At 31.5% G+C, this 13295-nt stretch overlaps 2 pseudogenes; one reads left to right on the top strand and one right to left on the bottom strand.

The window, feature by feature from the left end:
* Positions 1-5467: 5467 nt before the first annotated feature.
* On the bottom strand, positions 5468-8714 carry LOC149882652 (uncharacterized; annotated as a pseudogene).
* Positions 8715-9170: 456 nt separating this feature from the next.
* On the top strand, positions 9171-11392 carry LOC149882651 (uncharacterized; annotated as a pseudogene).
* Positions 11393-13295: the final 1903 nt, after the last annotated feature.

Genomic DNA, 13295 nt, shown 5'->3' with positions numbered 1-13295 from the left:
CTTAACTAGAAAAATAGAGTTTTAAAGGAATTAACTATTTGCCGATCATTGCTTTTAACATCATAATTTCATGTGACCTAGACATTTTTTATATATACTATTTAGCGATGGAGTTATATATGCCTCCTTTTTGTCAAATTAAAGCATTAATATATTGTTTAATTGGAAACAAATTGATTGCTGATTGATTGGAAACGAAAAAAAGCTCACATATAATGACATTCAAGTTCAAGAAACTTGGTTGTTCAAAAACAACTTTTCAAAACTACAATTATAATATCATTTTCACTCACTGTAACATATTTTTTTGAAGCTTACTATTACTACTTTGCATCGACAACTTTTTTTCTCGATTTCCAGTTAATCTCTTCAAGCGCATGTTTCATAAATTGGGTTTTGCTCATATATGGATTAAAGAGATTAAATTAGATTTTATATTTCTTCTATTTGGTTTACACTCAGTATTAAACACTTTAATATGTGGTTAGAAGAAGTAGAATCTCAAAGATGAATAGAGTAAATTAAGGTCAAATAAAATGGTTAAGAGTTTTAGTTAATTTTTTTTACAGGAAATAGGTTTTAAATTTTTTTTTTTTTAATTTGTAGAAAACTTTGAGCTGTATTTATTTATACAAATCAAAAAAAAAAGTTTTTTATTCTACCCTCACATTCGGGGAGAATGAAATACACAAATCTAAGTAAATTTAAAACAAAACTTAACTAAAGAAAAAACAAAAAGCAACCAACCATAATAATTTAAAAAAAAAAACCGATGAAAACAATTACAAAATCAACCATATAAAAAAACTTTATTCTTGTGATGATGTTGAGTTGTTGAGAGGTACTAGAAGTTGAGTTGATTTATCACTTTTGCGGCACTTTTTGGTACAATAAAACTCAGCGCCTTTTACATATCGCTTTGGTATGCATGTTTGACAAAGCCTAACCTTGCATTTTAAATTTTCACACTGATGCCATTCCATATATTGATTAATTAAAGCTTCGCCTAAAACTTTACAGCACTTTTTACACTTGAATTGGCTTATTTGCTGCTCGTCATTAAAGCTAAGCTTACGTTGTTTTTAGCTTGCTTAGCTGCTTTTTTGTTCTCAGCACCTTTCAATCTTTTGAGTATTTCAGGTTTATTGAGTCCCTTTCGAACCTTGGTACGACTACATTTTTTCGTTTTTTTGTGTCAACGTATTGAATTCGGAACATTTGTTGCAGTGCTGCTGCAAGCGATTGGCCTAATTCTAATTGTTTTTCAACCTCTTTTTGAATTTCTTTTTGAATACCCGGAGTTACTATTCTATTGAAGGTTGTTTGCAAACAAGTTTACTATGGAGGTGACTTTGAAACTGATGCTATGTGACTTTTGCTGAATCTAGATGTTGTTGGTGAAGATTCAGAAGGCAATAGCTGAGATGGTGTAGTTTCTGGTGCTAGTAGTGGTGGTGGTACTATTGTAGATTCTGGTGGTTGAGATGATGAAGGCTTAGGTTGAGGTAATGGTGTTTCAAACGTATTCGCAATTTTTTAACTTTGACTGATCGATTTTATTGATATCTATTTGGGTGCGAGTATAAACTTCACCAGAGCTGAAATGTTTTGCTTGCAGTTGACTAAAACATTCTTTTGATAAGTTGCTGAACTTTGCTTCAGCATAAAACTGTTGAAGAAACTTGTGCCAAACTCTTTTGGCATGGCAACAAACACCGACATCTAGTAGCTACAGAATGTGTGACGAATAAGCTGGTAAGCAAATTTTTTTTTTTTTTTTTTTTTTTTTTTTTTTTTTTTTTTTATACAACTTCAATAAATTTACACATCCGTTACATTAAAACTACATGACATCATATAATGCAACGTAAATAAAAAAAAAAAGAATATAACATAATATTACCACGTATAACATCATAATAAGAAGTGGTTTAGCAAGTAGAACACATCATAATAAAACGTGGTTTAACAAGCATATTTAAGTATAACGTAAAATAATAGAGTTTCTTATCATAAAGACTATCAGTATTTTTTAAAAATAATAGAATAAAAATAAGAAAAAGATAAAAAGACAAGAAATTTTCTTGTTACTTCAAATATATATATATATGTTGTTGTAAAGGAAAACTCGTAGAAGTCTATGAAGACTTATCATGGAGTACCTTTTCAAATTGTTAAATAAAGTCTGTTTCATATTTATATATAGTCAAAATACAGTCAGTGATACACATAAATATTTCAGTATAGATTCTGTTGTTAAGTTTAATACATATCAATATAATTGTTGATATTAAGTACGAGGTGTTTTATTTTATTTTTTAAGTTGGCAGGATTATTTAATACTTTAAGTTCTATATTTTTTGATATTATTTTGTTATACAGGTACGGACCCCGGTAGGAAATAGAAAACCGTGAGAACTTTGTTGTTCTTTTAGGCAGTGTGAAATTACCTGTTGCTCTTGTTATATATCTATTAGAGTTAGCTTGAAAGAAGTTATTTAAAAAATGCGATGGGACTAGTCCAAGTTTGTATTTTAGCATAAATAGTACATTTTGGTAGATGTTGATTTGGTAGACATTTAGTGCATTTAAGGTTTTTAGTAAGGGTTCAGCATGGGTGAGTTTATCTTTATCATAAACTAGTCTTGATGCATGTTTTTGACTTATATAAATAGTACTCAATTTGGATTTGTGTGTACTTGCCCATGTAATATTAGCGTACGTAAGATAACTTTGGATGTAAGAAAAATAAAGCGATTTAAGGTTATGTTGGGATAACATAGGTTTAACTTTGTAGAGTATCCCAATATTTTTCGAAATTTTGGTGTTTATTGTACTTATATGGGCTCTCCATATAAGTACAATAAACACCATTCGTCAATAAGGATCCCAAGAAATTTAGTTGTTTCTGTTCTTTCAATGTTTACCTTATCTATTTTTAGTGAGGGAAGGATAGTAGGTATATTATTTTTTTGTTTTTTGGAGTGAAACAATATGTATTTTGTTTTTTCTGTGTTTAGTGATAACTTATTCAATTTCAACCATATATTTAATCTTTTAAGCTCTTTGTTCATACATTTGTAAAGGTCTTTGATTGAGTTCGAGGAATAAAATAAGTTTGTGTCGTCGGCAAACATAATTACATCAAGTTTATCCAAGGCTTTTGTAAGGTCATTTATATATAGAAGAAACAAAAGAGGTCCAAGAATGGAACCTTGGGGGACACCGCACTCAACTCGAAGTAGTTTTGAGTGTTTATAACTATCTAAAAAAACACATTGTTGCCTGTTGCTAAGATAGTTTTTGAACCAGTCAAGGGTTATGTTTTTTATCCCATAGCTTTCCATTTTTTTAAGTAAGATATTATGATTTACAGTATCAAACGCTTTTGACAGGTCTATAAAGATGCCTAGAACATACTGTTTTTTGTAAAAAGAATCACTTATAGTGTTAACTAGATCTAGGATTGCGTGTTCAGTTGAATATTGTTTTTGGAAACCGAATTGCTTTTTATTTAGAATTTTATTTTGGATTAGGTACTCATACAATCTGTTATAGATTACTCTTTCGAGAAGCTTAGAAAAGGTAGGGAGTACCGAGATAGGTCTATAGTTATTAATTAAGTATGTTTCACCTGATTTAAATATTGGTACTACTTTAGCTACTTTAAGTTTGTCCGGTACAACTCCTGTTTTAATCGAAGACTTAAAAATTTCATATATAGGTTTATTTATCGTTGTAAAGACATTTGCCACTACCCTACTACAGATATCATCTATACCTGGAGTTTTATTTAATTTTAAGGAATTTAGAGCAACATTAAGTTCTTGATAGTTTAGTTCTTTGTAGCTTAGTTTGCTCTGGGTATCGCTTAGGTATGATTTGAAAGAGTTATTAGGAGACTTAATTTTCGAGGCAAGATTAGGGCCAATGTTAACAAAAAAATCGTTGAATTTTTCAGCAATCGTATTTTTGTCACTGTACACTGCATTGTCAATGACGATTTGAGCAGGTAAGGTATTTAATTTAAATTTTTTGTTCCCAATTATTTCTTTTATAGTATTCCATGTTTTTTTAATGTCACCTGTTGTATTTTTTATTTGATTCGAGTAGTAAATTTTCTTCGATTTTTTTTTTATTTTTTCAAATAAATTTTTGTATTGTTTGTAAGTATTTAGATTTTTTTCATTTCTGTTTTTTAAATATTTGATGTAAAGTCTTTGTTTTTTTTTTGAAGATTTTTTTATACCTCTGGTAATCCATGGACATTGTAAGGATTTTACTTTTAATTCTTGTTCTACAATTGGGAAATGATTATCGTAGTGCTTTAAGAATATTTCTATAAATTCATTATAAGCAGAGTTGGTATGCCCAAGGTTGCATTCTTGGTAAATCCTATCCCACCTTACTGCCGATAGTGATTCTTTAAACTGTTGAATAGTAAAATTATTAATTTTTCGTTTATAGACTTTGATTGTAGAGTTATTATTTTTTGTGTCTTGAGAAAAGGAAAAGTATATTGGAAAGTGATCGGATATATCCGTTTTGATAACACCTGCTTTTAATGAAGAATCATAAAATGAATTAGTCAATATGTTGTCTATTGCAGTGATTGAATTAAATGTTACCCGGGTTGGTTTGTTTATTATAGGAAAGATGTAGTGTTGAAACATACCGTCAAAAAAAGTTTTGGCTTTTTATACAAATAAGTACAACCCGATAGGTGACAAGTGTCACATGTCCATCTACGACTAAAATATATTTGGATAAATATGATTAGATTTATTTGATTAAGTAAATAATTAATTAAAGTAAAGATTAAACTAATTAGATGGGACTTTTTTTAATTGCGGGAACATACACGCCATGGAGCCAATTCACAAGTTGCTTATCTTTCATGCATCTGGTTGGAGATATAGCGTTTACGGGATTTTCTAGACCACTTTAGCACCAATCTTTGTACAGACGTTTTTTGATTTAAAATTAATATATGGAGCAAGACGATTATCACCAGGATTGATGCAATTTCCAACTGTAAAATGGATTTTTTCATTGTAGCCAACCTATTTCAATGTTCGTTTTGCTCCACTCCGGTGTCGCGTGACAAATGTTCCCCCCATATTTTTGTCCCCCCGAAAAGTATGTACCGGGACAAACCTTTCCTCTGGAAAGTATATTCTAGTATAAACATTCCGGGGGGATACATTATTTTTTCCCCGCCCGTAATAAGTATTCCCCCGATAAAATTTTTACTAAAACTTTTGTTTTTTTGCTAAAACATTAGTAATTATTGTTACGCTGTTTTATTTATTAAATAACATGCGTGAACGTTGATTATGACCGATACTAAGGAACGTTAATATTCATACGGCCCCCAGTATTTTATTTTTAAAAAAAAGCGATCAAGGTAAAATAAAAACGTAATTTAGCAGTTAAAATACAGTTTAAAAATACTAAATAACATGTTCTAAATGTCGATAGTTTGCATCGCCTTTTTGCGTTCATGTTTACAAGAGACGGTTCTTGGAAAAGGTGTGACGATTTATGTTTCCAAACAGCAAATGAGATGAGAGTGCATCATTTTGTTTTCAAATGTTTGCGTCATACCATCTTTTCCATAAATTGCCAACTGAAATCCAAAGGCAGCTGGGTAAACACCGCAGTCTGAAGCATTCGGTTGTAGCGCGCATGGTACTACCATTACTGGAAGAAAACCATCGGGATTAATAAGCCTAACATAGAGTTGTCTCATTTTAGCTTTAACATAGTTTGAAACGGAGCTATTAAGGCTATCTAAATGCAAAACTTCTCCTTCAATGCATACAGTTGTCACTCAATGTTTGATGTCGTAAAGAATGATGATCGACTCACAGGTGACTGCTTCGAACCCAGATCGTGTCTGAACTAGATGAGTTGATTGATTGTTTTTGTTACCAAGATGTGTTGAAACCATTTTGTTGACCGCATCTATAATTCTGTCGTTCAACCATGCGTCTGAAGTCAGGATCTGTTGCTCTCCAATTCTTTGACTGTACTTTGAAATCCAGGGTTCTAATTTTGAAACCTTTTTTTGATAATCGTTTTTTCGACTGAATTTTTAAATGCTTCTGTTGCTATAACTTCACCAATATTCTGACCGGAGGTTGCAATTCTAATTGACATGGCGTATTCCTATGGTTCATTCCATCTTTTTAGGTTGATAGCGTTAACAACTTGTTTCAATACTCTTTTTTTATCTTGAAATCGATAAACTCCTTTGTCTAAAACATTTATTAATGTGTAAGGGCCGTGGAATCTTCGAGCTAACTTATCGCCCATTCGTATGTCTTTGCGTCTATTGCATTTCAAAACTTTGTCGCCAACTGCAAATGAACTCACCCATTCGTAATCCTTGTTTGGCTTCGTTAACTTTAGTATCCCACAGAAGTATCCCTCTTGTCCGGTTTTCCATATTGATTGAAATCTGAGCTTTAACTCCATACATAATCTCAAAGGAAGAGTATTTTTTAGAAATTTGTTTATTTATTCGATTTGTAAAAGCCACCGGCTCCAGATGTTCATCCCAGTCGTTTGTTTCGTTATTAAAAAGCTTTATTATATGTGTTATCAATGTTTGGTTGAACCTATTGTGTAAAATAAATAAACAAGTTATAGTTAGTAACTGTTGTATTTAAACTATTAAATAATGCCCCTTTTTCACACAAAAAACAAATTTAAAAGTTATTATAAAAACTATACAAAAATAAAAAAAGAGTATAACCATTTATCACCTTTCTGTCTGTCCATTAGTCTGGGAATGATAAGCTGACATTTTTGCGGATTCTGTCTAATTTCAATATAAGATCTTCCAAAAGTTTATTAAAAATGATCCACATTTTTATGAAATTTTTTTTTTATGCATAACGAAATACTCATACAGATTTGAATTACTAGTACATAAATAGTCCAAATAATCGAAAACTAGCGAGCCTTTGCTTTTTAAAACATTCAAAAACGTTCTAAGCTTGCACGAAGTTATTTTGTTAACAATCAAACATAATTTTATTGTCATCAATTTGTTTAATAAAACCGAGTTCAAACTTATCTGACATTCAATTTTTTTTTGTTAATGCGTTTGATTAAAACTTTATTTTTTTATGAAGGTTAATTTAGCATTTAAAGAGATAGTATATTTATTAAGAGTTAGTATTTAATTAGATCATTCCTCAACATTTTATTGCGCAATCATATCAATTTGTATATTTAAGAAAATATTTAGGGGGAACTAATGAAGCCGAGGAAATTTTATTTCGCAGATGGAGGAAAAAATCATACAAGAGGGGAAATATTATTTCGAAATAAATTTTCCCTTCGGAAAGTATATTTTGGTCGGGGGGAAGTTTTATAATAGGGAATAGGCCGGGTGAATAAAAATGAGCAATTGCTTTTACTCAGTAATTGGTCAGCTTTACGTGAATAAAAACTTCAAGCACTTTTTTTAAGTTTTTATTCACGTAAAATTGAGCAATTACTGAGTAAATTGCTTACATTTACATGAATAAAAGTATCAGAAAAACTGCTGAAGTTTTTGTTCACGTAAAGCTGACCAATTACTGAGTAAAAGCAACTGCTCATTTTTATTCACCCGGGCTACTATTTATTTCGTGACACGGCAAACTATATGTTGCTTGCCTTGATCACCAGAAAAGCCAATTTCATCAAAATTCCACAAATGATATGAAGTGTTATTTTTAATACCTGCTTCTTTGAATTCTCTTTGCAGTGTGTTGAAATAATTTAATACTACTTGCGTGCAAGAAGCAGCTCTGAGTGATGAAATGCTGCCTATGGCCCTGATGCTTAAGGTAGTACATACCCATAAAATCAAAAAATCAGAATAACAAAATGAACAACAATTTACTATTTTTAATTTTATTCAAAACAAAATAATTTGAAAAAATTAAATTAAAAAAATAGTTGATCAAGCCTTTTTGCCTCGATTAATACTAAAAAAAGGGTTATTTTTTGCATTTTGTAAACATAAAATCTGGAAAGCTAAAAGAGTTTGAGATTTCAAATTTTTACCAGTTCTTTATTGTATATAAATGTAGGAGTTGAACCAAAACTAAGTCATACTATAAAATATTTCAAAAGATATTGATATTTGTTACTGATTGATATTATTTTGTATAGTAAATGCTCATAAAAAAAGCCATAGAATTTTTATTTTTTGTATCAAACATTAGTTTTGGTTCACCTCCTGCTATTAAAACTAAAGAATGTACTGTGAAAATTTCAACCTAAAAGCTTATGTGGATCTTGAAATATCATGCTTTAAAGTTAACAAAATTGCTAAAAATTAAATACTAAGAAAAACACAAAAATAAAATTAAACTAACAAAAACATTATGATTTTATTAATATGAGCCTGCTGAATAAGCTGGGATTATGTCATTTTCCTTCTCTCTATCCAGGAATCCTTTTCTGATAGCTCTAAATTTTCTTCTCATCCTTATGCCTTTGGTTGATGACTTTCTCTGAATGTTCTTTATGCGTTCGGTATCACTTTTTCTAAACGCATTTAGCATAAACTTTGAAACTGGCAATCCAAGTGCTTGTATTATTGGTGTTAAACCAGATTTAACATCATTAAGTTCAATAACGGTAGAGCAAATACATATTTCAAGAAGTTTTCTAGATACAAAAATCTCCTTTGGACATTTTATCCACACCATACTGTTTAAGCATTTGTTTCTATTTTGAGTTTGGCCATGGAAACATTTTAACAACAACGAATCTGTTGTTAAGTCATGCCAAACTAGTCTAGTCAAAATAAGTCTAAAAAAGGGCTAACCTGGACAAAATTTGGATATAAATGAATTTGGTATCATTCGAAGCGTAATTTTATCTACTTTAATATATCCAAAATCCACCAAAAATCTTTTTATCATATCATATCAACTTCATCATAATAGTAACTGTCATCCCGGAAAAAGTGAGATATTCATGGCGCCTATCATTAACTTAAACCCATCTGATGAAAACTGCATTCATTCTGCACTTTTTTTTATACAAAACCAAGCAAAATTAATCAATTTACCTATTCCAAGTGTAACTTTTGATCAGCCTTTATGGTTAAAAGCTTACGAAATTGCAAAGTCTAAGTAATTGGATAAGTTATTCGATTGGGAGGATTCCACATCTTAATGAGCTTCCTAGGAAGTATTGGTATGGTCATGAGGGCTGAATAGATTACTCGAACTTATTTATGCAAGCAACTCTGTCACGCATACAATGACTGGTAAAGCAGTAGCTATAGCTATAAGTATAGCTATAAGTGAGCTCTTAGTGCTCTATAGAGCACAAAGAGCTCACTTCTTAGTTGAGTCTTTCTTGATGAGTCTACTTTTTAAACAAAGCCCTAAAGATGAAGCTGATAGTTCTCTAGAAAATATGTATCAGGATCTGGTCCAAGGAAACATGGATTTGGAAGAGATAAACAATAGCAGTGTAGTTATAAGATTCACAAATCTTATTGAAAATTTAAAAATACAGCTTTCCCATTCAACCAGAACAGCAAAACTATGGTTGCAATATCTTGAATACATTAGCATTATCAAAATGTTCATCAGAGCAGAGAGAACTGGGAATTGGCACGAACATCTGGAAGCCATCAGGCTGATGCTTAATTTATTTGCCGCAACAGGGCATATAAACATGCCAAAAGTGCTCGGTTATATCTACAATCCATGCACTCACTTAATTCAGAACATCCTTGGCTTTATGAGCAGCACTGTAAATCAGGTTACCATTGTATTAGACGCACAGATCGATATTGGGCTGGTCTTTGGCCTGATTTAGTAATTGGACAGTGCATGATGAAATCAATAAAAAGCAATGGAGGCTTAACCAGAGGAAGGGGTATGTCAGAGACTACAAGGAATCTTTGGGTCAGTACCTTGCACAAATGCGGAGCAATCCATAATTCCATGTTAACATTGACAAAGCATCGTTTTGAGAGCAGTCAGCAACAATGTGAATCTGGTGAGTCTCGGCGAAAAAGAAATACTAAAGATTTTAAAGCATTAAAGGAGCAGCTCGAGCTGTTTAACCCATTTGAATTTCAAGACTCAGGACTTCAATGTATATTTACTGGCCTATGTGCTGATAAGGATGATGAAATCAATTGTGATCAAGCAGAAAATGTGGGTTTAGAGATTCAAAACAGTCTTAATAATATTGCAGTCAATCAAGCAGTTATCAAGCGTTCAAAGCAGGTCAAGACACTTGCCAAGTTGATGCCATCTGTTAAAGTTAATGGCGATGCAGTCCAAGTAGTTCCTTATGTTTTGTTCCAAAGACTAATCATGCTAATTGAGAGGGTTGAAGATTTAACTGAATGCTTCGAATATGATTTAACACCGGAGCCCACATCTCTCTTCAAAGATGGATTAATGAGGAAACCAAACAAAGCAGAGCTTGGTAGAGAACTCATTAAGGATTCAACTATTTTAACAGTGAATAATGACACAACCTATATTTATGACGGCCGAGCTTTGCTGCATCGAGTTTTTTGGAGTCTCCCAGCTACATTTTCAGACATTATTGAACAATATTGTACATATATTACAAAAAAGTATGGTAATCATACTTTAATTATTTTTAATGGTTACAAATCATCCATCAAAGATCAAGAACATCAAAGGAGAACAAGAAAGTCTATCAACATTGTATTCAAACCAAAAAACCAAGTGAACTGCAAACAATCTGAATTTCTGTCAAACAGTAATAACAAAACTGCTTTGATCAAAGCATTGGTAATAAAGCTAAGAGAAAAAGGTCATATTGTAGCGGAATGCGAAGGAGACGCTGACAGAACCATTACTACAAAAGGAATTGAGCTTGTACAAAATGGAAAATGTGTGACTATCAAGCTGATGATACAGACATTCTTGTTATGTTGGTTCACATGTGGGATCAAGCCATGAGTGAGATTTTTTTGCACCGCAAAGCTAAAATAATTACGAAAAAAAATACGGAAACAATCAGCATAAAGAATGTAACATTAAGTTTATCATATCACGTGAAAAAATGTTTGTTGTTTATCCATGCATGGAGTGGATGTGATACTACCTCTGCGCTTTTTAGTCAAGGAAAGATAGCTGTACTGAAGTTTATTGAATCGACTAGTGAGTTCGCTCAATCTTTATGTACTGTATTCCAAGATCCCTTTGCAACACAAGATCAGGTTGCTAATGTTGGAATACAAGTGGTTTTGAACATGTATGGTATGCAAGACAATGATCATATTTTTTTTAGCCAGAACGACTACCACCTACTGAAAGCGCGATCAAGTACCTTTGTTTCGAGTGTATTTACAAATTCAGGAATCGTTGGAAGTCAATATGGATGAAACAAAGTAGGGATGGAGAAGGGAAAATTACGTTTTAGTACCTATAAAGACAGACAAGGTACGTATACTGGAGCAGAAAAATAAACCACAAATGCCGATTTTACTTTCAAAACGGATTTCTTGAAAATACTCATTTTTCAATAAACAATCTAAGTTTAAACCAGCTCCCAAAAATAGTTTTAATTAACTTTTCAACTTCAGTATTTTTTTATTCAGGATCCAATTCACATTCTTAATATCATAAGATGTAACTGCGGCACTAATACTAAAACACCATGTGGAAAACAATGCCAATGTCAACGTCATGGAATAAATTGCATGACAGCCTGCGGACAGTGCCAAGGTTTGGAGTGCACAAATGCACCAAAAAATAACGTCAATATCGATGACAGCGAAAATGAATATGAAAGTAGTAAAGATGGAGATGGAAACATTTTTGAAAAAATTTTTGACTTGATATTATTTCTAATTATATTAGTCGAGTGTAAAAAGCACTAATATTTAAACTTTAAATGAAAAATTATTCAAAAGTAGTTAAAAATATATTTATTATGAAAGAAAACATTTCAAAAATGCTTGTTTTTTTAAATAGTTATACTAATAAACAAGTTTTTTTTTATTTCCGTCTCAATATCAACTATATATCTAATAAATTTTTAAGTAAAGGTGTTTTAATATACTATTAGTTTTAGCCTATATAAAAAATATTGTAAAAAAACTGCTGACATCAGCATTTAAAAGATTTCTGAAGCACATTACATTTTTTTAAATTTTTACACATTAGGCTATATCTGCGCAAAATTTCATAAAGAATAAGCAACTTTATAATAAGTTATTACAACTTATTGACGGTTGACACGACGGGTTTTTTTTGTATTTCAATAAATTTGAATAAAAGTGAGGTGAGCTAAAATAATCATAACTTTTTTTGCCCAATATGGATTTTGGTGGATTTTGGATATGTTAAAGTAGATAAAATTACGCTTCGAATGATACCAAATTCATCTTTATCCAAATTTTGTCCAGGTTGGACCCTAATTTGACTAGACTAAACTGGAATTAATAAATCTTTAATTGCAATTGGAAGGCTCAAGTTTTTTTTATAGATTTTGTTACCTGTTATTTTGTCAGCCTGCTATAAACACCAGCTATCTTTGTTGCGTGGACAAAACTGATGACGAACATTTTCATCAAAAATGTTTGTATTGCGAAGCAACGTTGCCCATATAGATTTTTTCATTAAATAAATGTTACCAATATTTTGCCTAACAGCCCTACCAAAACAATTTTGAAGAGTATTGATACCTTTTTCACTGAGTCTACCTATTCCTGAGACACCTTTTCCATCAGATAACTTTTTATTTTTATGAGTTATATGAATATTTCTGCAACGAGTACCTACGCGTTTTTGAATGTGTCTAGTACATTCCAGCTTGGTAATTAAAATCTCTCCATAAGGTTTAGATAATTGTACTTGATTAAATGATGTAGCGTCGCCATCACCAACGTATTCGGAATACTTAAGATTATTTTCAGATATGGAACGAGAAAACATTTTAACAGCCCCAATAGCTTCCATGGAACCAGAGCTACCTGCATGATTTGCCTGGCAAACATGATTGAGTTTCCAGTTCTTATATTGAGGAGATTGTTTTTTATGCTTCCATTCGCACAACTATGACACTTTTTTTAAAGAACTTCATAGTCTAAACACTTCCGTTATTAGTTGAAATGATAGAGACAATACCATTTAGCGAGGTGTGTCCTCTCTTCTGCCATGAACCGTCAACAGAAGCTGTACAGGTCATTTATTCATCACTATCCTGTTCTCTTAGTTTTGCTGTTTCCATGGCTGCTTTAGTCATAGATGCTTTACAGATACTAGTATTTATACCATGCAAAA

Source organism: Hydra viridissima, unplaced genomic scaffold (genome assembly GCF_058129835.1).
Source record: "Hydra viridissima isolate aposymbiotic clone 2 unplaced genomic scaffold, HvirCarnegie_v1 scaffold_10, whole genome shotgun sequence".
NCBI lineage: Eukaryota > Metazoa > Cnidaria > Hydrozoa > Anthoathecata > Hydridae > Hydra > Hydra viridissima.
Note: the sequence above shows the minus strand (reverse complement) of the source record. Positions and strands in the feature narration are given on the sequence as shown.